We start from the raw sequence: 22,814 nt of genomic DNA on the forward strand, positions 1-22,814 counted from the left end.
CTTCTAGAATCTTCCTCACGTGGATCAGCAAGTCTATTCGAGAAAAAGGATGTTCGTCTAACCCTTGGTCCTGAGCTTGTCTTCCTGTGCAGTTTTGACAGCCTCGATGCTGATGCTCTTTTTGGCTGTCACTCACCGTCCCGTGAGGAGGACAGCTCCCTCCACGGGGTTCTGGTTTCCTCTTCTGTCCCAGCGAGGGGCGGGCTGAAGCCCCTGCCAGGGACTGCAGAGCAGGTGACTGTGAGTGCAGGTCACTACCTGTGACCGGCTGACTGCTCCTGTGGGACACGCGTCCTGCTCCACGCACCCCCCCCACCAGGCATGGTCCCAGGGATGCACAGAGCAACGCTGGGCCACCTTTCAGCGCGGAACCAGCTAGGAGAGGTCACCCTGGGGCTTCTCAAAGCCATTTCTGGGCTCAGTTTGCTGTGGAAACCAGGAAGGAAAAGCAAGCTCAAGGGGTGATTCCTCCAGGGAGATGCAGACCCCCTTAGCTCAGTGCCCTGGGCACGGCCGTCAGCCCGGCACGCCCGAGGGGATTCCAAGAGGAGCCTGGCCTGCCCCTGTCTCCGCCGTCCTCAGCACCTACACAGCCTGCCGGCCTGGGGACCGGATCCGGGGTCTGGGAGCAGGGGACTGGGGCTCACGGAGGGCCCACAGCTCCGGGGGCATCGGGCTGCCCTCTGCCCTCCTGTCACTCTGTGCTGCCCCTTCTCTCCCTGTGGGGTGGCTCCCTGCCTCCGGGGTAAACAAGGCCTCTCTCTCTCTCCTTTCCCGTTGGGGGAGGGTGCCTTGGCTGCCCCTTTGAGAGGGTTCGCGACGGCGGGGCGATGAGACAGAAGCTTGGCTGCCATGGCCCCACCGCAGCTCCCCCAGCCCCTGTGCGGCTCCTGGGGGACGAGGGTCCCCAGCAGTGAGGTTTGCAGGGGCAGCTCTGAGCTTTGAGCGTGGGCAAGCCAGGGCAGCCAGGGCCACCCTCACAGTGTCAGAGGTGTGTTTTTTTGGTTAGTCCTAGTTGCAAGAATGCAGGTGAAGGAGCCTGAGAGGTGATGCAGAAGCAGCCAGCACTGTAGAGGACGCTGGACAGGAGGGTGCTGTGGGATCTCAGAAGAAAAAATGATAGATTGAGGGATGGATGGGTGGTGGGTTGTTTAAATGACTGAGTGTTGGCTGGTTGGATGGATATGTGAGTGGGAGGCTGGGGTAGTTCCTGGGTTGTAGACGGGAGGCGGATTAATTGATATGTGATTAGATTATTGAATAAGTGGTTGTATAGGTGGTTGTAGGGGGCTTCCCTGGTGGCTCAGATGGTAAAGAATCTGCCCGTAATGCAGGAGACCCAGGTTCAATCCCTGGGTCAGGAAGATCCCCTGGAGGAGGGCATGGCGACACACTCCAGTATTCTTGCCTGGAGAATCTCCATGGGCAGAGGGGCCTGGCGGGCTACAGTCCATGGGGTTGCAAAGAGTTGGACATGACTGAGTGACTAAGTTCAGCACGTGGGTGGTTAGGGCTAGGGAGTGGGGGATGGATTCCTGGTTGGATGGATGGGTGGATCCATGAATTGTTGATGGACAAATGGATGACTGGGTGGATGTACTAGTCATCAGTTGGATGATCATGGTTGAATGGCTAGATAATCATCTGCTACGTGTATGTTGGGTAGATGACTGGCACGTGGATGAGGACCAGGTCAGCAGCTGGGCGTGTGGGTGGATGGGTGGCTGTGCAGGTAGGTGGACAGTGGGTGGATGGTTTCATAAAAGGATGCTGTAAGTGGGTGGTGGGTGGAAGTGCTTGTCCAGGTTGAATGGTGGAAGGTGGGTTTAGCTGGGTGTGTGGATGAGTGACTGGAGAACTGGACTGGTGATGTTGTGAGTGGGGAGGACTTGGTGGCCGGATGAGTGGGTGCAGGAAGGCCGGCTGGCTTGACCATGGGGTGGGTCCTCACCAGCCAACCCTGCCACCCTCCTGTTCCCTGGGGGGCTGGTGGGACTGGGTCCCAGGGGGAGGCGGTGCTTTGTTCCCAGTCTCCCTCCTGACACCCCACAGATGAGGCTCTCCTGGTCGCCATGGACTTAGAGCCCTGAGTGTCTGTTCTCCGAGGCCCCATTCTTCTCAGGAAGCCCCAGCCCTACAAGGGCCCTACTCGGGTCTTCTTGACCTGGAATCTTGGCCATGGGGGTGCTCAGGGCGCCTGCTGTAGTGATTTCCTGAGAAGCAGTGGGTGACGGCAGCTGTTCCATCCAGAGGCTGAGGCTGGGGCTTATAGGAGACGCTGACCAGACAGAAAAAGCCTGTGTCTCCTGTAGCTGCTTCCTGCTTAAAAGTCAAGGAGCCGAAACCCACGGCTGCCAGGAGAATCCAGTTGCAAGAAAGGAGCAGTTTCATAGCTTGGCCGTACTGGGCCTGGAATTCCCTGTGGACTAGTGTTAGCTTCAGTGACTGGGTTCTCATGGGCTCTGTTAGAAGCTTCTAAAGCACCCCTTCCAGATCTCCAGGGATGCAGCTGCCCCAGGGGCCCTCCTTCCCTGCCCCCTCCCTCCACTGGGCACCACAGCTCCTTCTGCCGGAGCAGCTCCTGCACCCAGCGGGGAGGATGCTGGGCCTCCAGGGGCTCAGGACTGGTGCCCCTTCTAGGCTGACCACAGGGCTGCCCTTACCTTATAAACCCCGCAACATGCAGAGAGCTGGTGGGCTTCTTGGGCTGGCATCTGGTTTTATGGGTGAGGACAAGGAGGTGGCCAGAGGAAGGGGAGCTGGGCTGAGGTCTCTTGTGGGTCCTGCCACAGCCAGGGCAGTCTCTGGCCTTTGATTCTGGGTTCTGGAGCCTCCCTTTCATGGGCAGTCGTGGCTCACCAATGCCTTCCAGCCACCACTGGACACCTGGCCCATTCAATATCCCGACTGCCAGCAGGTGACGGCCGAGCTGCTCAGCTTGCCTGCAGACAGTGACAGGACGCGTCCCTCACCTCTTCATTCCTCCGCAGGTCACTTAGCTCCTCCAGGCAGGGAGAGCTGTCCGTTGATGCCGTGTGCTAATACTGGAGCCGTGGGCCCCTGGGCTTTGGCACGTGCTGTTTCTTTGGCCTGAAAAAGGCTTCTCTTCCTTCATCCTTCAGCTTAGCCATCCCCTCCTCCAGGAAGCCCTCTCAACTCTCAGTCCATGTGTTCTGGGTTATTGCAACACCTCTCTTTACTCCAGTGCAGCACAGGATCCAGGAACGGCCCACAGGAGGCGCCCCGTGTCCCTCTAGCCCCGGTGAGGGACCCACAGTGGGCAGATCGGTGCCGAGCTTGGGACTATGGCTGCTGCTGCTGGTCTTGCTATGCTTCCAGGGCCATCCAGCCCCGCTCTGGGGAGAAGTTGTCTGAGGATGAGTCCAGTGCAGAAGAAAGCAGTGAGAAACAGCCAGAGGCGAGGACACAGAGTCCCTGGATCCAGCCTTGCTTGAAGGTGCTGTTGCTGCTGCTAAGTCACTTCAGTCGTGTCCGACTCTGTGTGACCCCATAGACGGCAGCCCACCAGGCTTCCCCATCCCTGGGATTCTCACAATTTCTCAATTACAGGAGCCAGGAAATCAATTGCAATTTTAAATTAAAAAAATGAATAAATAATTATTTAAAAATTATTGCACATTTTGCATTTTTATTTTAGATTTAGTTTTGCTTGAGCTGGTTTGAGTCAGCCCCTGTTCCTTACAGCTGACCGGAAAAACGTCAGACGCTTTCCCACTGATCTTGGAGGCAGGCCTTGAGGCTGCGGCTTTTCCAATAGGTTGGCTTAAGCCGGTCCTCAGCAGGACTTTAGCACCAGCTGTGCCTTTCACATGAGGACTTCACAGTTCACAGAGCTGGAGTTGGGCAGGACAGAGGTGGCCAATGCCCAAGGCCTGGGGAGGCTGTGTAGGCTCCAGGGCCACGCAGGCCGCTGGCAGCGGTGCCAGAATCTTGGCTCTCTGTGCACTGATGCTGAAAAGAAGTATGGAGACTGAGTTTTGGAGGAAAAAACAAAAGGCAGATAGCTTTATTCTTTGCCAGGAGAAGGGGGAAACAGAGCCAGCTAATGTCTCAAGAACCATCCCCCACCCCACCTTCCTGGGGAAGAGAGGAAGTTTATATCCTGGGGCTTGTGGTCTGGGAGAGGCGATAAGGCTCAGAGAAATGAAGGGCTTGAATTTTTTTTCCTTACCTCTGCAAACGTTTGGCCAAAGCTGGTGTCAGGCAGCTCACCAACCAGGTCTGGCGTCCCTGAAGTTGTCGGCCTGACTTTCCTTTTGAAATGCAGAATGCTACAGGGAGCTTGTGCTGGGGGAAGAAGGTCAGGTGCAGAGTGTGATTCACAGGCCGTTAGAGAGTGATTAGCTTTGCGCAGCTCTGTGAAGGACGAGTAGGGCTACAAGTGTGTGTTAGGAGTAACAGCTAAAGAATAACCCAGCCTGCTTAACTCCTTCAGGCCCATTTGTGCTGTTTCTGCAGCCTGTTCCTTATTTTCTATCAGAAAACTCTCACTTCTATTTTTGCTCAAACAGCGGGCCCAGGGCCCAGGGCCCAGCCTTCTGCTCCAGGAAGTCCAGCTCGGACGTCACTGACCCTGTGGAGCTGGTTTGTCCCCGCTGGAGGGGGACCCCCCCAGGGCCGGCCTCAGGGCCTGGCCTTGGATGAATCCCGGGGTGTCCCAAGGCCTCGGGGGGCTGGCGGCAGGGCCTTGGCCAAGGACAGTCCACTGCTTCCTGGAGGCCTCCCGCTGCCCGCCTGGCCCCATGAGGGACATGTCAGTGGGCAGGGCTCTGCAACCCCACAGGGTCCCGAATTGATTTCAGTCCAGAGAGATGTGCTCGGTGGGGCCAGAGAGAGCTGGGCGAGGCTGCATTTGAGAAGAGCTTCAGGCCCAATGTGTCGCATCCACCCCGCCCGCTGTGCCTAAGGGGCCCCTGGGAGGGGAAGGGGGGTGTGGTGGGGGGCCCACAGCCTCTCCCAGGCCGACCTGGGTTGTGCTGAAGGTGGAGTGGGCCCTGGGCTCTCCCGGACAGGTCCCTGCTGGGGTGTCAGAGGTGGGCTTCTCAGGCATACAAGGATGGAGTTATCCCCAGAGACCCCAGCCCGGGAGCCTGGGCTGGGCTTGGTAACTGGGAGAGACTCGCTGTGTCAGAGAGGACACAGAGGCCAGGGCAGCAGCTGGCCTTGACCCCTGAGGCCTGGGCTGACCCCACTGCCCTCCTGCTGGCCTGTGGCTGCAAGCCTGGCACCACCCCGAGCCTGGAGGTGGGCCCAAATGCCCTTCTTGGCTTTGCCTGTCGGTGTGGACCCTTCCAGCCTGCCATCCAGGAAGCTCAGGGAAGCACCTCTCCCTTCTGCGTGCCCAGGCCTCCTAGAGGGGCCATGACTGTCCTCAGATCACGAGTCCACCTGACGATGGGGGAGGGAGTCTGGGGGTGCAGATGAGCCCCGAGGAGCGGGTTGGGTCCTTTGGCAGAGGAGGACCCCCTGCCCTGCCCACCCAGGCTGGCCTGTCGCTGCAGACCGCGGGGGAGGGGAGTTGTGATAGAGTTGGGGGTCGGCGTGGGGCTCCTGTTTCTGGGGGCGAGCTGGAGCCCCAAAGCAGGTGTGACTGCGAGGGGATGAGGGTCCACGGTGGGCAGGGGCGGTGGCCCAGGGGGAGATGCTGCCCTGGAGCTGCACAGATGTGGTTCCGGGCCCGACTTTGCCGGCGCTGGTGAAGGTTACCGTGTGCTGGGGCCGAGCCCAGCAATGTGAAGCACTGCTTCATTTTCCCAGGAGCCCATGATGCCGGCGTTCGTGGGCAAGGGAAAGAGGCCCACGGAAGGGAGACGGCCTGCCTGAGTCAGAAGTACCTGGCCGCGGCTGGAGCTCCTGGGCCCACGCGTCCTCTGGTGCCCCGAACCCCGAGTTCACCGTCCTTTGAGAGGGTGGCATTGCCGGGCACGCCCCCCACCCCTCAGCCCCCGCTCTCAAGGCTGGCTGCCCAGACGCCTGGAGAGGACACTGTCTCCCTTGACGATTTGGCCGCAAGAGGGTTCTGAGTGGTCTGGAGACAGCGCTTCCTGGAGGGCGAGCTATCCTGCCTCCAGACTCTCGACCCCCTCTCCGTGTTCCTCTCCATGCTCCCCTCCTGCCCTCCTCCGCTCAAGAGTGCACGTTCATCTGAAAATTGAACTTGCCACCAGAGGAGAGAGACGGGGAGGACAGCGCGGCCCCGCCCTGGCCCGCAGCACTAGGACCCTGCCTCCCACAGAAGACCAGAACCCGGTCCTGCCACTGGTCCCACCCGTCCTGAGCCAGCACATATCGGGCGCTCAGCGCGCTGGACGCAGGACTCCACCGAGGGCGAACTCGCCCCTCCCACTCCTGGGCTCTCAGGGTCCCGGGGTCCCGGGGCCGCCCCTGAGTTCCTCTTGAAGACTTCCCAGGGCCCCACCAGGGCGTCCTGTGGGGAGGCCCCTTAGAGGTGAGTGTGGGTTCTCCACACTCGCGGGGGCGTTGTCTGGGAGCCTGGGGGTTCCAGGTAGGGGGAGGGCTAGGTGAGTAGTGGGGTGATCCAGATGGGTTGGGGGGACCCAGGCAGGGGCGGGGCGGGGGGGACCCAGGCAGGGGCGGGGTGGGGGGGGACCCAGGCAGGGGAGGGGCGGGGGGGGTACCCAGGCAGGGGAGGGGCGGGGGGGACCCAGGCAGGGGAGGGGGGACCCAGGCAGGGGAGGGGGGACCCAGGCAGGGGAGGGGCGGGGGGGACCCAGGCAGGGGCGGGGCGGAAGGACCTGGAGCTTGGAAAAGTCCAGGCACACTGCTTCTTTGGGCATGAATATCTGACCTCACTTTTTAATTTAAATAGAGTGATCATTTCAAAGACCGTTTCAAAGAACAAGCTATAAAAACTCTGCTCTGCAAATGTTTCTCCATCAATTCAAACAGACGGTGTTTACCCTGGGCAAGAACCAACAAACTCGAAGCCCGGAGTCCTCAAATCATAGCCGAGACGGAGGCCAAGGAACAGGACTGAGGTGGGGATGTGGGGAGGCGGGGTGGGTGGGAGACGGCCCCACCCGAGATGGGCTGGGGCCGGGGGCGGTCCTCACGGTGGACACACTGCCGGGTCCTTGATCTGCATTTCAGCCGGACAGTCTCCTGCCTGCCCCTCCCCACGCAGCTGGGCAGGGGGGCCCTTCCTGAGCTCAGACCCCCAGCACTATGATTAACATGACACCAGGCCACCCCTGCCCACTCTCGGAGCTCTCACCAGGCTGTGCAGCTGGCCGCCCCCTCACCCCTCACTGCCCTGGAACAGCCCCTCATTCATTCAGTCAGTCGTGTTAACTGTCTCCATGGGCAGCGGTCCCTGATGCTTGGAGCAGATGCTCAGGGAGGCTTGTCCAGTGAGCTCGGTCACATAGGGAGTAACCACGGCAGTTGAGACCACGAGCAGCCCTGAGGCTGAGCGTTTCCAGTCCCAGCTCATGGGGTCTGCAGAAGGACCCGGGGTGGTTGTAGGTGCTGCTGCAGCCCCTCGAAGAAAAGCTGAGAGAGAGAGGGCCAGGGCCTTGAAGGAGCAGGCTGGGAACCCGGCTCAGCCTGCATCACGTAGCAGCCAGCCCCAGATCTAACTGCAAAGCAAGCCTTTCCTGAGGTGCTTTGTTCTTCCCCAGGCAGGAGAGGCTTGGGATCTCCTGGGCGGCAGAAGTGAGGTCCACTGACCCATAAGTACCACTGGTCCGGAGGACTCACTGTGCATCATGCAGGGTGCCAGGCAGTGGAACAGTGCAGCTCTCAAGGAGCCCCTGGTCCGGTTGGGGAGGCTGGCAGGACAGACGATGGTGGGGTGGGGAAGAGGGCAGTGTGCAGCCAGGTGAATGCCCAGCGGGCACGGGGCCGAGGGGCTCTGGGAGGGGCTGATGCCCACACAGATATTAAGCACAAAGCAAGCTGGCTGGGCAGGGGTAGCGGGGGTTTGGGTGTCAGCTGAGGAGTCTGGTTGTAAGTGAGAGAAAGTCAGACTTCCCCAGTGGCTTACCAGTAAAGAACCCACTTGCAATGCAGGAGACACAGGAGACTCGGGTTCGATCCCTGGGTGGGGAAGATCCCCTGGAGGAGGGCACGGCAGCCCACTGCAGTGTTCTTGCCTGGAGAATCCCATGGACAGAGGAACCTCGCGGGCCACAGTCCATGGGGGTCGCAGAGTCTGACTTGACTGAGCGAATAAGCACGTGAAGGTGAATGGCTTCCCTGGTGGTGCTAGCAGTAAAGAACCTGCCTGCCAGCGCAGGAGACATAAGAGACGGGGGCTCGGGCCCTGGGTTGGGAAGATCCCCGGAGGAGGAAAAGGGAGAAAATCCCATGGTCAGAGGAGCCTGGTGGGCTAGAGGGCATGCGGTCGCAGAGTCGGACGCAGACGAAATGACATAGCGTGAAAGACACACAAAGAGAAAGTGACTTTGACAAGAAAGAGTTAACGAGAGAGAGGAGAGGAGAAAGGCAGCTCCCCTGATGATGAAGCTAGGGATGATCACACTCGGTGAAGTCGGTCAGAAAGAAAGACAAAGACTGCACGACATCACTAGTACGGGAAATACACAGTGAAGCAGAGACAGACTCACAGCCAGAGAGGACAGTCTTGCGGAGGCCGGGGAAGGGGGGAGGAGGGGCGGGGGAGGGCCGGGGGAGGCTGGAGCGCGAGGGGGGTGAGCAGGTGCCGGCTAGTGAACGACGAGGGCCTGCTGTGCAGCGCTCTGGGTGCTTGGTCGCTCAGTCGCGTCTGACTCTCGGCGGCCCCATGCACTGCAGCCCGCCAGGCTCCTCTGTCTGTGGGATTCTCCAGGCAAGAGTACTGGAGTGGGTTGCCATGCCCTCCTCCAGGGGATCTTCCAACCCAAGGATCAAACCCAGGTCTCCCGCATTGCAGGTGGATTCTCTACCTGTCTGAGCCCCCAGGGAAGCCCACCAGGATAGCCCAGGGAACTATATTCAGTATCCTGTGATAAACCACAATGGAAAGGAATATGAGGAAGAATGGATATGTGTGTATAACTGAATCACTTCGCTGTCCAGCAGAAATGAACATAACGTGGTAAATCAACTATACTTCAATTAAAAAAAAATCACAGAACGGGAGTAGGGATTTCCACTTCCAGCCAAAATGATGTAGTGGGGAACAATGAAAAACAACAAAAAAGCCAGACAAAAGATATGACCCGATGGTGTTTAGGACATCAAATAGCATTCAGCTAAGGGGTATGGTCACTGGGATACCGGAGGGGAGCCCAGGTGGGGAGAATCGTAGACATTAACACAGGAAGTTATCCATCATCAACCAGCAAGGGAGATACAGTGGAATCACAACAAATTCAAGACTAATCCAAAAGAAGACATAAAAATAGGAAAAATAGGAAAAGGAACCAAAAAAAAGTGGGAAAAGAAATAGCAAAGTGGTAGATTTAAACTCAATCATTAATAATTACAGTAACTATAAGTGTTGTAAACACTCCGGTATAAAGGCAGAGGTTGTCGGCTGGATAGAGAAAAAGTAAGATCCGATAATATGCTGTTTATAAGGGACTTTATTTTTTAAAATGGAAGTGGTTTTAATTTACAATATTGTGTTAGTTTTAGATGTATAGCAAAGTTATTCATATATGTATATTAGATTATTTTCCATTATATGTTATTACAAGATATTGTATGTAATTCTCTGTGCTGTACAGTACCTCCTTCTTGTCCATCTGTTTTATGTAGTAGTGGGTATATGTTAATCCCATATAATTAGCTGATGGGATTAATCCCTTGGTCCCAATTAATCCTCCCTTTCCCCTGTGGTGACTATATTCATCCTCCCTCTCCCCTTTGGTGACTATATTAATCCTCCCTCTCCCCTTGGTGACTATATCCATCCTCCCTTTCCCCTGTGGTGACTGTGTTCATCCTCCCTCTCCCCTGCGGTGACTGTAAACTTGTGTTCTATGTGAGTCTCTTTCTGTTCTGTATACAGATTCATTTGTATTATTTTTCAGAGTCCACATTAAGTGATATCACATATGTATTTCTGTCTGGTTTACTTCACCTAGGTCCATCCCTGTGGCTGCACATGGCAATATTTCATTCTTTTTGATGGCTGAGTAATATCCCACTATACACATATATATGCATATTGGATACATATTGATATACATACACACACACAGCCTTAAGCAACTGAACCACCCAACTGACCTGACATCTGTAAGCACTCTTTTCTACTGCAGTGGAAATATTCACAGAGAATTTTCACCAAGACAGACCAAATTCGAGTCATACAATTGGTCTCCGGAACCTGAACGAATTCCGGTGGTTTAAAGTGTGTTCTCCGGACACAATGGAACTAAACCAAAATTCAACCGCAGCAGCAGAATGCTAGCTAGCCAACCCAAAATATGTGGAAACCAACGAATACAGTTCCATATAACCCTTGAGTCAAAGGAGAAAGCAGAAGGAAAATGAGAACCTGTTTTGAAGCAAACGACGTATCAGAATTTACGGCGTGTATCTGGAGCAGTACTTTGAGGGAATGCTTGCATCAGAAAAGACAACTGGTCTCAGATCAATGAACTTAGCTCCCACCTTTAAGAAACAGGAAGAAGAAGAGCAAATTGAAGAGAGGAAACAAATCAGAAGAGAGGAAATCATAAAAAGAGTGGAAAATCTGTGGACTAGAAAACAGGAAAATAATAGAGAAAACAAATGAAATCACAAGACCCTTCTTTGGAAGATCAACACAGTTGATAACCTCTAGCCAGAGTGATTAGGAAAAAGAGGAAGAGGACGCGTATCTGCAACATCAGGATGGAGGGAGGTGATTTCATCAGATTCTACAGGTAATTGAATGGTAACAAGGACTATGATGAATAACTTCAGGCTGGTAAAGGATGACTTAGATGAAACAGACAAGTTCCTTGAGAGACACAAACCATCAAAGCTTGCTGGAGAAGAAACAGCATCTGAGCAGCTCCACCTGCATCGATGAAATCGAATTCATGGTTAAAACCTTTCCATAAAGCGAACTCCAGGCCCACCGCTCCATTGGAGGGGTCTACGCCAGGCCTGAGGAACAGAGGAAACCAGTGTGTACATTCTCCCAGGAAACTGGAGAGGAAGCCCCTGCCCTGCTCGCTTACCGGTTCCCTGTGTCTCTGCCGGGGGTCGGGGGTGTTGAGCTGAAACAGAGGATACTCTCCACTCTCGAGTGTCAGCACTTGGCTGGGATATCCATTATTGCTGTTGTTCAGTTGGTCAGTCGTGTCCGACTCTTTGTGATACCATGGACAGCAGCATGCCAGGCCTCCCTGTCCATCACCAACTCACAGAGCTTGCTCAAACTCATGTCCACAGAGTCGGTGATGCCATCCAACCATCTCATCCTCTGTCGTCCCCTTCTCCTCCCGCCTTCCATCTTTCCCGGCATCAGGGTTTTTTCCAATGAGTCAGTTCTTTGCATCAGGTGGCCAAAGTATTCAGCTTCAATACCAGTCCTTCCAATGAATATTCAGGACTGATTTCCTTTAGGATGGACTGGTTGGGTCTCCTTTCTGTTCAAGGGACTCTCCCGATGTTCATGGGTAGTGCCAAGTGCTCAGGCCGGGCAAACATCCATTTAATCAGCACCGCCTCATCCCGCCCCCTGCAAGCATAGAGTACATGTTACTTTGTGGACTTTGCACAGCCCCCACAGTGCTAAGAATTATTTTCCTGATTTTCAAGATGAGGAAACAGGTTCAGAGAGGGCGGTGACTTGGCCATTGACATGCAGGCAGCGAGCAGAGATTCCAGGCCTGTGAGCCTGCAGCAGCTCTGCTTCTGAATAGGGTCATGGTGCTCCCAGCAAGGCTGGTGGGAGGGGTGGCATTGGTCTAATGTTGATGACACGCAGGACTCAGGGAGGGTGGGTGACAGGTCAGCGGGAGGAGGAGGACTTGTGAGCTCTTAGGGCACCATGACCGTGCCGCCTGCTTGAGGCAGAGGGGAAGGCTTGGCTGGCAAATGGGGCTTCACCCAGGGGCCCTTGGGCAGGGGGTGGCAGGTCGTGGGAGCCCAGGGAGGTTCTAGAGCAGGTGTGTGGGCAGGTGAGGACAGAGCCCCAGGAGGAGGACTGGGGTAGCACAGGGCAAGAGGATGGGGTGGGGAGTTCAGAGCCATTCCTGCAGTGCCAAGCTCAGGCCAGAGTCGGGAGAAGCAGGCAAGCGGATCTAGGAGGAGACCTGGGCTGGGAAGGGTCACATCAGAGGGGGCTCAGAGTCCGGGGGCGCAGGACGCCATCTGGGCAGGAGGTCTAGGAGGGGCGTGGATCTGGGGGGCGTTCAGGGAAGTTGAGATTTGGGAGCAGAGGGCTGGGGGTGGGGAGCCGCCTGGCACATCCAGGCCCAGGGAGAGGACTTGGGCCGGAGACAGGGAGGTGGAAGTGGAGGCCAAGCCATATCAGGCAGCTTTGGGGTAGGTCTGAACACTGCCAGGGTGACCCCCGGGGGGCTGGGAATGCAGACGCTGCTGAAGGAAGAGGAGACAAGGGCCCGAGGGCGCGGGTGGCAGGAGGCGGCTGGCGGCTCCAGACGGCCCTGGGGACCATGACTCACCCAGTCTTCCTGGGAGCGAGAGCGGCTTCTCCAGGGATGCAGGGAGGGGAGGGGAGCTGGCCAGGTACCCCGAAGCGTCACAGTCCAGAGGCCACTGCTCCACCCCAGCACCTGCCCTGGGAGGTCCTAGGCCTCCTGGGGGTGGCGACAGGCAGGGACCCCAGTCCAGTCATTCTGCTTCTGTTACAGAAAATTCTGCCTGTAGTCAAACAGATAAAGGATGCTGAGAGGCCAACCCCCTCCCACCCACGTGGGCCGCACGTGAGCCCTGACCGAGCACTTCCGAGGCTCTTCCCCGACTTCTTCGAGTGTCTGCGGGGTCACCACACAACGTGCTCACCCTGGAGTTTACCAGCCCGCATGCTGGTTACGGTGGTGGAGGCCACAGCTTTCCCGGGCTCGCCTCCCCTCCCCAGCCTTTTAAGGTGTCACGTCACAATCTGGGGTCCCAGCCCCTGGCTCTGGTCTGGGTTGTGGCCTCGGGCCAGCCTGCCTGAGTTTGAGCCCTGCCTCTGCAGTTGGCAGCTGTGTGGCCTTGGGCAAGTTACTAGGCCTCTCTGTGTCTGTTTCCCCATCTGTAGAGTGTGCGAGTGACGGTCCAGCTTACCACGTGGGGTTACTGTGGAGTGATGCTTGGGATTGCCCAGTGCAGAGAGACCCACCAGCGTCAGCTGTTCCTGTTGGCCTGTGCTTGGCTCCATTCTTGGCTGAGTTTTCCTTTTCTTGGAGCTAATTACTTGCTTTGCTTTTTTAAAAAAATTTATTTCGTTTCTTGCCGTGCTGGATCTTCGTCGCTGCACAGGCTTTTCCTTCAGCTGCAGAGAGTGGAGGCTACTCTCTGGTGGTGTGTGGGCTTCTCGTCGGCTCGGCTTCACTTGCTGCAGAACAGCATGGACTCTCGGTGTGCAGGCTCGGGAGTCGCGGCTCCCGGGCTCTGGAGAGAATCAGGAGCTGTGGCCCACGGGCTTAGACGTCCTACGGCATGTGGCATCTTCCTGGACCAGGGATTGAACACATGTCTCCTGCACTGGCAGGCAGATTCTTCACCACCAGATTCTGAGCCACCAGGGAAATTCCCCATTTTCCATTTGCTTATTTCTATGTATCTATCAGTGTTCTGTGAAAAGAACCACAAATCTGTGGTAAACCTGCCTGCCAATGCAGGAGACACAGGAGACCCCCGTGTGGAGAAGGCCCCCTGGAGACAGAAATGGGAACCCAGTCCAGTATTCTTGCCTGGAGAATCCCATGGAGGGAGGAGCCTGGCGGGCTGCAGTCCACGGGGTTGCAAAAACACACACACATGTGTGTGTGTGTATATGTGTGTGTGTGTGTGTGTGTGTATGAGATTATTAACACTATATACTAATATGAATATAAAGAGTTGTTTTCAGAGAACTGGTTTGTGGGGTCTAGCTAAGTCTGAAGTCAGGGTAGAGGTCTACAAGCTGGAGAGGGTGGGATGGAGGTCCTGAAAGAAGTGTTGATGACCTCGTCCCAGAGCCCGTGAACCTGACCTTATTTGAAGAAAGGGTTTTGCAGATGTGCTTAAAGTTAAGTGTCTTGAGATGAGACTGTCCTGGACGGGCCCTACATCCAACAACAGGATCCTTCCGAACAGAAGAGGAGGCCCAGACATGCACAAGAGAGGAGGCCATGTGGAGACAGGGGCGGAGGCGGGGGTGATGCGGGCTGGTGCCAGGGGCTGCAGGCGCTGCAGGAGGCGGGAAGGCCCCTCCCTGGAGCCCCCAGAGGACGCCCGGCCCTGCCGGCCCCTGGCTTTCAGACTTCAGCCTCCAGGGCCGGGAGAGAGCAGGTTCCTGTTGCTTCAAGTCCCCAGTCTGTGGGCCTTGGTTACAGTGGCCCCAGGATGCTGGTCCCGGCGTGGCTCGGGACCACCCGGGGTCTGTCTGGCAGAGTGTGGGTGCCTAGAGCTGGGCCTGGATGAAGCTGGAGGGGCCCCCGTGTCCTTCAGGAGCAGCCACTCGGGACTGCTCCTCCCGAGGCTGTCCCTGTCACTTCCCGCATCCTCAGGAGGGTCTCCACCCAAGCTGTGGGCCTCCCTGGGGGACGAGGAGGGGGCTCAGGGCTCCCCTAGGGCAGCCCATCCCCTTGGTGGTGCTTGCGGGGGCGCCTCCTTCTGAGACACAATCTCAAGATCTGGACAGCAGCATTTCCCGAAGCCCTGGGCTCACCCAGAAGCCCCCAGAGGCACCTCCACTGACCAAGGGTTAGTTAGGGCCTCGGGCCGTGGGCCTGGGGCATTTCTCCCCGGAAGGAGGGTGGGTGGGTCCCAGAATTCAGGACCCACATTCCCTGAGGACTCTGCTCCCTGTGTGTTGGGGGCGAATGAATGAAAGACTGAATGAATGAATGCGGTGTGCAGCGGAGCTAGGGTGAGGTTTCACGTCAAGGGCGTGAGTCTGGCTGGCTGGGGTGGGGGCATGGTCCCAAGAAGGCCTGAGAAGATCCCGGTGGCACCATGCTCCTGCCTGGCCTGTGAGCTCTGGCACAACCCCAGCGTTCCCCCAGTCGGGTCGGGGAGCCGGCCTGGGCCTCGGGCACGCAGACGTGGGTCCTGGGGGGTCCTTAGGGGTCCTGGGGGGTCCCGCGGCGTCCTGAGGATGGCAGCCCCCTCCCTCGAGGCCTGACTCACCCCGTCCTGCCGGTCGCAGCTGCTGTCGGATGATTCAGCCCGGCCATCCCACAGCATTTGTCGTTTTTCTCATCAGTTTCTATTTTGGAAGCCGTGTCCTTTCGCGTCTGTAGTCACTTTGGGCCTCTTTTTACTAGAACCTTCAGTGCCCTTTAACACATTCTGCACTCGTTGAAAAGGACAGGCTTAAAACGTTCGTAAAACTCAAGGCCAATTCCAGACGCTCTATAGAGCGGACGTTGGCGGTGGGGCCTCAGGACACCCCCACGGCCCCCATCCCCCGCCCCCTGGCTGGGTTGTGGGCAGCGTGTCAGGCCCGTCCATGGACTCCTGCCATGCCCAGGGGAACTCCTCCCATCCAAATACTAGCCAGACCACACCCTGCTTCGCTTCTGAGATCAGAGGAGATCGGGCGCAGTCAGCGTGGCATGGTCGTCGATCAGAGGGGCTTCTCTGTTTCTTCCAAGAGACCAATTCTGAGATACCCTCAGCATGGCCTGCCTCACCCCTCTGTTAACCTGGGGGGTTGGAGGAGGGGGCTTCTGGAAAGTAGCTCTGATGCTTCTGGATGGGCTGCTCCCTCTCTGGGAAAGTCCCTGGGACTTTGGTCGTTACAGCGGATGATGCAGCAGAGGGTCCAGTGCCCGGTCAGGACAGGGCCCCAGGGTTCCCACCCGTGTGCTCTTCCTCGAGTCTGGTTTGGGTCTAGGGGGAGCGACCGTCCCCCTGGACACCCGGGAGACGGGACTGCAGAGCTGGGCCTCCGGGAGGGGCCGGGGCTCTCAGCCCTGGGCCAGCAGGGCCCAAGGGCCAGGAACCCTTCTAGAACACGCCCCAGATGGAGGCTAACACTTGACCAGTGCTGGGCGGTGAACCTGGCCCTCCTGGAGCCTTGGGGCACTGAGACACGCGTGTTCGGTGAGCCCCCGGGTGTGGGAGCTTGGCTCTCCTGGGGCCTCGGGGCGCTGAGACACGCGTGTTCGGTGAGCCCCCGGGTGCTGGACACTCTCCTGATTCTCAGGGCCGTCCCACGGCATGGCTGTCACGGGGCTGTGGAATTTATCGGGGGTGTTCTCTCTAAAGACAAGGGAGCAGGTCTGGGCAGGGGAAGCAGAGGCGCAGGGGGTCCCTGGAGCCCCGTCCCTCAGTCCCTCAGGGAGCTGGGTGTGCGGCCGGTCACGGGAGGGCCCTGCTCGTGGTGGGGAGGCCGGCCTCCCAGGGCAGCTGTCCCCCTTGAGATGAAGGCAAAGCTCCAGCTCCAGGGCCTCCCTGGTGGCTCAGATGGTAAAGAGTCTGCCTACTGTGCAGGAGACCTGGGCTTGATTCTTGGGTCGGGGAGACCCCCTGGAGGAGGAAGTGTCAACCCACTCCAGTAGTCTTGCCTGGAGAATCCCAGGGACAGAGGAGCCTGGTGGGCTGCAGTCCATGGGGTCGCAGAGTTGGACACGACTGAGAGACTAAACCACCAGAAGTGCCAGGGAATGGAGCAGCTGACACGCCCAGAACAGGTGGCTCTGCAGCAGCTGACACGCCCAGAACAGCTGGCAGTGAGCAGCTAAGGGGACGGGGGCCCCTGTCCACACCACGGTCCACACGCCTCTGAATTCACACGGGGGACACACACTGTCCACTATGAAACACATGTGTGCTCCCCAAAATTTGGGATGAATACACAAATCATGAGAGAGAGAAAGAAAGAGAGAGACCAAGAAAGAAAGAGGAAAGGAGGGAAGGAAGAAAGGTATGATGCAGAATTTCGTCATATAGGAATAGCCATGACTGACTCGGGGGTGTGTTTTAGTATAGCTTTTAATCTTTTTTTAAAAAATTAAATTACGTTTTTCTCTGTTACCTTTGACCTCCTCCACTCCTTTCTTCCCCCCTCTTCTTTGCCCCGGCAACCAGCAATGTATTCTCTGTACTTATGAGCTTGGCTTTCTATTTAAAATACAATTTTTTTTTCAGACACCACATACAAGAGAGATCATAGGGCCTTTGTCCTCCTCTGATTGCTTCGCTTAGTGCAATACCCGCAAAGGCCATCCATGTTGTCACAGATGGCAGGGTTTCGCTCCTTCTCATGGCTAATGTTCCACTGGCGCACACACGCCACCTCTTCTCTTTCCATTAGCCCGTCCGTGGGCACTGGGGCTGCTTCTATGTGTTGGCTCCCCAGGTGGCTAGTGGAAAAGGGTCACGGGCCCACACAGGAGAGGCAGGAGACCCACATTCAATCCCCAGGTCGGGAAGATCCCCTGGAGAAGGGAATGGCTACCCTCTCCAGTGTTCGTGCCTGGAGAATCCCACGGACAGAGGAGCCTGGCGGGCTACAGTCCATGGGGTCGCAAAGAGTCGGGCACGACTGGGCGAGTAAGCACACGTGCCTGCCCATTTTTAAGCTGGACTCTTCGGCTTTTTTGCTACTGAGTTGTATGAATTCTCTATGTATTTTGAACATTAGCCCTCTATCAGATAATATGCTCTGCAAATGCTTTCTCCTGCCTTCTTACTTGGAGAGAGCAATGGCACCCCACTCCAGTACTCTTGCCTGGAAAATCCCATGGATGGAGGAGCCTGGTAGGCTGCAGTCCATGGGGTCACTAAGAGTCGGACACGACTGAGCGACTTCACTCTGACTTTTCACTTTCACGCATTGGAGAAGGAAATGGCAACCCACTCCAGTGTTCTTGCCTGGAGAATCCCAGGGACGGGGAAGCCTGGTGGGCTGCCGTCTATCGGGTCCCACAGAGTCGGACACGACTGAAGCGACTTAGCAGCAGTAGCAGCAGCAGCCTTCTTACTTTGTCGACGGTTCCTTTGCTGCTGGGAGGAAGGTTTTCAGTTTGTTGTAGTCCCACTTGTTTGTTTGTGCTTTTGCTTCTATAGCTCAATATAGCCTTTTATTCTTTTAATGTACTTTGTGCCTGAGGATATTCTGCATACGGTGACTTTCGGGTGTAATTTGGAAGACAATGGGATGACACATGAGGGCAAGTTTGACGGATGGAGAGTGCAGATCTGGTGTGTCACAGGGAGCACTGTCGGCCTTTCAGTGCAAAAAATAACCCTATGACTTGTATCATTAAATATAAGCTAGAACATCACCATGTAGGAACTCGTAACTCAAGGACTATGGCAATAAAAATTGCCTTTATGTGACTCAGGGTTGCTTTCTTTTTTTAAAGGGGGAAAGCGAAATATTCTGTCCAGTCACTGCACTTGGCCTGGTGTCCAGCCTGCCAGCGCCTTCCTGGCGGAAGGACTGGGCAGATACAGAAATGAGGCACCCTCAGACAGGCCTGGACTCTCCCTCGGAAGCGCAGGGTCGTGGGTCAGGATGAACCAGACGGGGGTTTTGACCTAAGAGAGGACGAGTTCGTGTGGTCTCTCCAGCTGGTCAGAAGCACCTTTGGTAACCTGTGCCCAGAGGCGGGGTGGTGCGTGGGGCCGCACTGGCTTCACCGACCAAGCCCCGCCCGCCCCGACCCCGGTCCCCAGGCTGGAGTCTGGAATCCTTAGCTTTGAATCACCTCAGTGGGCTGGGGGAGTGGGGTCACCTTTAAATGTCTTTCCAGAGGCGTTGATGAGAAGGACAGAGCAGCCCTGCCTGTTAACCCGGGAGCCTCTGACCTTCAGGAGCAGGAGGGCCCCGGGCTGGGAGTGGGGTTCCGGACCCCTTCCCCGACCTCCCCGATGGCCTCCGGCCCCCCGCGCGCCTGCCTCGGGCGGCACAGCGATCCCAGCCCAGGGGGCTGCTTCGTCCTTGTCACCCACACAGTGTGCTGGAACCTGGGCTCCCCTTGAACAAGACTGTGTAAGCCTGTTGACCACGACCCCCGGCCCTTCTCCCACACCGGTGTCGCCAGCTGGTTGCTGTTGGCCCCCAGGCTGCTCCACCTGCCTCCCGGGGTGGGGGTCTGCTCCCCCCGCAGCTTGGATCTCAGCACCCTCTAGGCCAGGGTCCCCCGTCTTCGCCTCCAGTCCGCTCCACAGCCCGCGTCCTTTCTTCCCCGGTGGCTTTCTGCACCGCGGCCGCCGCGGCCTGTCCCGGGCTCGCCCGCTCTCTTTGTCACTGTCTTCACCTGATCCTCCTGTGCTCCCCTGACGGTTTCCAAAACGAGCTTCTGGCTCCCCCATAAGCCGTTTTCGGGGCACCATCTCCCCTCCGAGGCTCTCAAAGGAAGTTGTATCTGACTCGACCTGCAGCGTTTTTCAAAGGCCCCGTGCTGGGGCTTTTCTCTTCCTGGTCCTTGGGTGAGAAGGGAGCAGCCCCCGTGGTTTGACCACAGCCTGGAGAATGGACAGCCCTTGGCCTGGACGGCTGAGCCAGGGAGGACGCTCTAGCCCCTCCTTGGGCCCCTGGGCTCCCCGGCTCCCAGAGGACACACTCCGGTCCGGCTCTGCGGGGAGCCCCGTCCCCCCGCTGGGTGGGCAGACACATGGATGGGGTAGCTCCTCCGGCTGCGGGTCATCAGGGCTCCCTCTGCCCGCTGCCCTGCAGGCCACTGTCCAATAGACCCGGGCCCCTCCCGGCAAGGCTGTCCCTATCACTTGCTACGTCGGATTCTGAAGATCTATCAGCAGAGCCCACGAACGGAAAAACTTGCTTCTGATGTTGGAAAACAGAGACGAGATGAAGCATCTCCCCCTGTCCACCCTGCAGGCTTCTCTGCGCCCGCACAGGAGGGGCCGCCTCCCTCCTCAAGGTTCCTGAGTGCTGTCCTTCCGCGAGCCTGGAGTCGGCGAGGCTGCATTGGGGCCACCCGGAGCCAGAAGCCCCAGGGCTGTTCTAGCATTTCCCGCCCGGAGGACTCTGCTCCTCTCCTTAACGAGGGCTTGTTTTTGTAGGACAGAGGTGATGCCTCGAGTTCTCTCTGCATCCACTTTGGGTCTGGCGTCGTGATGGGCGCAGAGCTGATGCTTGGCTTGGGGTGGTTCCCTCTCCTGTTGGGCTGAGAGCTCGAAGCTCCTGGGTTCGGAGTCGGTGGAAGGACCCACCGTGAGATAAGCCCACGTCCACGTTAGGGTCTGCTGCAGGTGTCTGCGTGGTGGCGTGCTCTTCTGGGCTAATGTGTCCTCTCACTGCTGATCAAGCGTCTTTCCGTCACGGTGGAATCTGCCTCTGTTGAGCCTCAGTTTTCTTGTCCGCAACATGGAGGTGATGGTACCCATTGCCTTGGGCATTTTTATGGGAAGCGTGAGGCCTGGTATGGGCTTCCCAGGGGCTCTAGTGGTAAAAACAACCCGCCTGCCAATGCAGGAGACGTAAGAGATGAGGGTTCGACCCCTGGACGAGAAGATCCCCTGGAGGAGGGGATGGCAGCCCACTCCATGGGAGGAGGCTTAACCCGGCTGCTCACCTTGTCCTGCCTGGAAGGAGACAGGTGCCCTGTTCATGGTCCCTCGAGGACGCAGCCCCTCCCCAGCCCCACGGGCACTGCCAGGCGGGCTCAGCTCTCCCAGCTTGCCAGCTCTGCCCCACTCCGCCCTGAGCTCTGCCTGCATGTGTTTTTCCGGGCTCAGCTCCTTCCTTGGGCCTCGGGCAGCGGGAGTCCATCTCTGCCCAGAAGCCCACCCTGCCCTCGGGCTTTCTCCTCACTTCCGTCAGGCCCTTTGCCCTCCTCCCCTCAACTGCTCCCCTCTGCATCTTGATTACCTCTGTCCTGCCCCCACCTCCCACCCCAATCTGACCACAAGTCCCCCAGAGCAGGGACGGGACCTGTTCTGATGACCGTGTCACCCTCAGCAACCAGCAGCCAGTCTGAATCGTGAGAGGACCTTTAAAAATTTTTTAATTGTGGTAAAAGCACATTTTTTTTTTTAACCACAAAAAAGACCCTGATGCTGGGAAAGATTGAAGGCAAGAGGAGAAGGGGACAACAGAGGATGAGACGGTTGGATGGCATTGCTGACTCAATGGACACGAGTTTGAGCAAGCTCCGGGAGATGGTGAAGGACAGGGAGGGCTTGTGTGCTGCAGTCCATGGAGTCTCAAAGAGTCGGACACGACTGAGCGACGGAACAGCAAAACCCATCACGTGAAACTGAGCGTTGTGATCACCCTAAGTGTGCAGTGAGAGCGCACAGTTCAGCGTATTAAGTGCATCTACGTTGTCGGCCGTCACTACCAGCCTTGACTCCTTTCATCTTGGAAATCAGAAACTCTGTCCCCAGTCAACACAAACTCCCCACCTCCCTCCCCTTCCAGCCCCCCACCTAGCTCTCTGTCTCTGAACCTGACTCCTGCAGGGACGCCCTGGGGAGGGAACCATGAAGGATGTACACTTTCGTGTCTGGTTTATTTCACTCAGCGTCATGTCTTTAAGATCCGCCCCTGATGTAGCCTGAGTCACAGCGTCCTTCCTTTCTAAGGCTGATCACGCTAGGAACACATTTCGAATGTGTGCTTACACCCCCTCTGAGACTTAACCTCTGTTTGGACCCTTCCAGGGCAGGGGCCCACGCATTACTGGGCAGCTCCGATACCTAGATGGCTCTCTCTTCGTGCTGAGCTGGTCCTGGCACCGCGCTCTGGGGTCAAGGAGACGTCCACTCCTCCAGTCCCACAGTCGTCCTTCAGAGACCCGGAGACCGGAGTCCCCGAGTCACTGGGTCCTGGCTGGTGGTGGGTCCCCCATGGAAAGCCCGAGGCAGCCGGACATCACACTCGTTGCCCACTGGCTGCCCAGGGGTGCAGAGGTGTGGAGCTGGTGTCTTGGCCGAGCCTCTGCTGACCAACCTGGACGTGGGTTTGCTTGAGGCCAAATAAGAATGATGGAGCCTGTTTCCCTCTTGAATCTCACTCCACCCTCTGCATTGGCCTCCATGGGCAGAGCTGAGCGGTCATCTTTGGCAGCCAGGGCCGCTCCACGTGTGAAGAAGTGAGTCATGGAGCCCGGGGCTCCCAGGGTGTCCGCACCACCAGCGTCCCCACTCAGCGTCTCCCATCCATCAGCACCCTGCACACAGCGCCCACGTGCTGTGGAACCTGGGAGCCTGGGGCCCTTGGGGGCGACAGAAAGGGAGGGGTTCCTTGACAGCCCGTCTCCGGGGGGATCAAGAGAGGCCTGGCTGCAGGGCGGCTCCTGCCTTCGGGGGGCAGTCAGCGACGGGGAGTCACGGGGTGCATGCGGACCTCCCACAAAATACACCCACATTCCGCTGTGAGTCCCCGAACCTGTGAGTGGGACCTTATTTGGAAAAAGCACCTTTGCAGATGCTAAGGATCCTGATATGAGGAGGTCACCCTGCATTCTGGGACTGGCCCTAAATCCAAGATGTGTCCTTATGAGAGAGAGGAGAGGAGAAGCCACAGACCCAGGGGGAGGAGGCTGCGTGATGACAAAGGCAGGGAGTGGGCGATGCGGCCACGGGCCCTAGGGCGCCTAGTGCTCCCAGGAGCCGGGAGAGGCCGGAAGGGCCGCCCCTGGAGCCTTCAGAGGGACCACAGCCCGGCTGGTTTTGGACCCACATCCTCCGGAGCCGTGAGAGAATCAGCTTCACTGTTTTAAGCCTCAGCACTTGGTGCTCTGTTACGGTCCATGTAG

General features: G+C 57.4%; 1 long non-coding RNA gene across 1 annotated transcript; it reads right to left on the minus strand.

The window, feature by feature from the left end:
* Positions 1 to 3,618: 3,618 nt before the first annotated feature.
* On the minus strand, positions 3,619 to 4,394 carry LOC147370191 (uncharacterized). The gene is made up of 2 exons (XR_015166056.1): positions 4,193 to 4,394; positions 3,619 to 3,972 (listed from the first exon to the last, which is right to left on the minus strand). It is a non-coding gene; the product is annotated as an uncharacterized LOC147370191 (long non-coding RNA).
* Positions 4,395 to 22,814: the final 18,420 nt, after the last annotated feature.

Source organism: Bos grunniens, chromosome 6 (genome assembly GCF_055505025.1).
Source record: "Bos grunniens cultivar Pamir isolate PY7600 chromosome 6, Bosgru_T2T1.0, whole genome shotgun sequence".
NCBI lineage: Eukaryota > Metazoa > Chordata > Mammalia > Artiodactyla > Bovidae > Bos > Bos grunniens.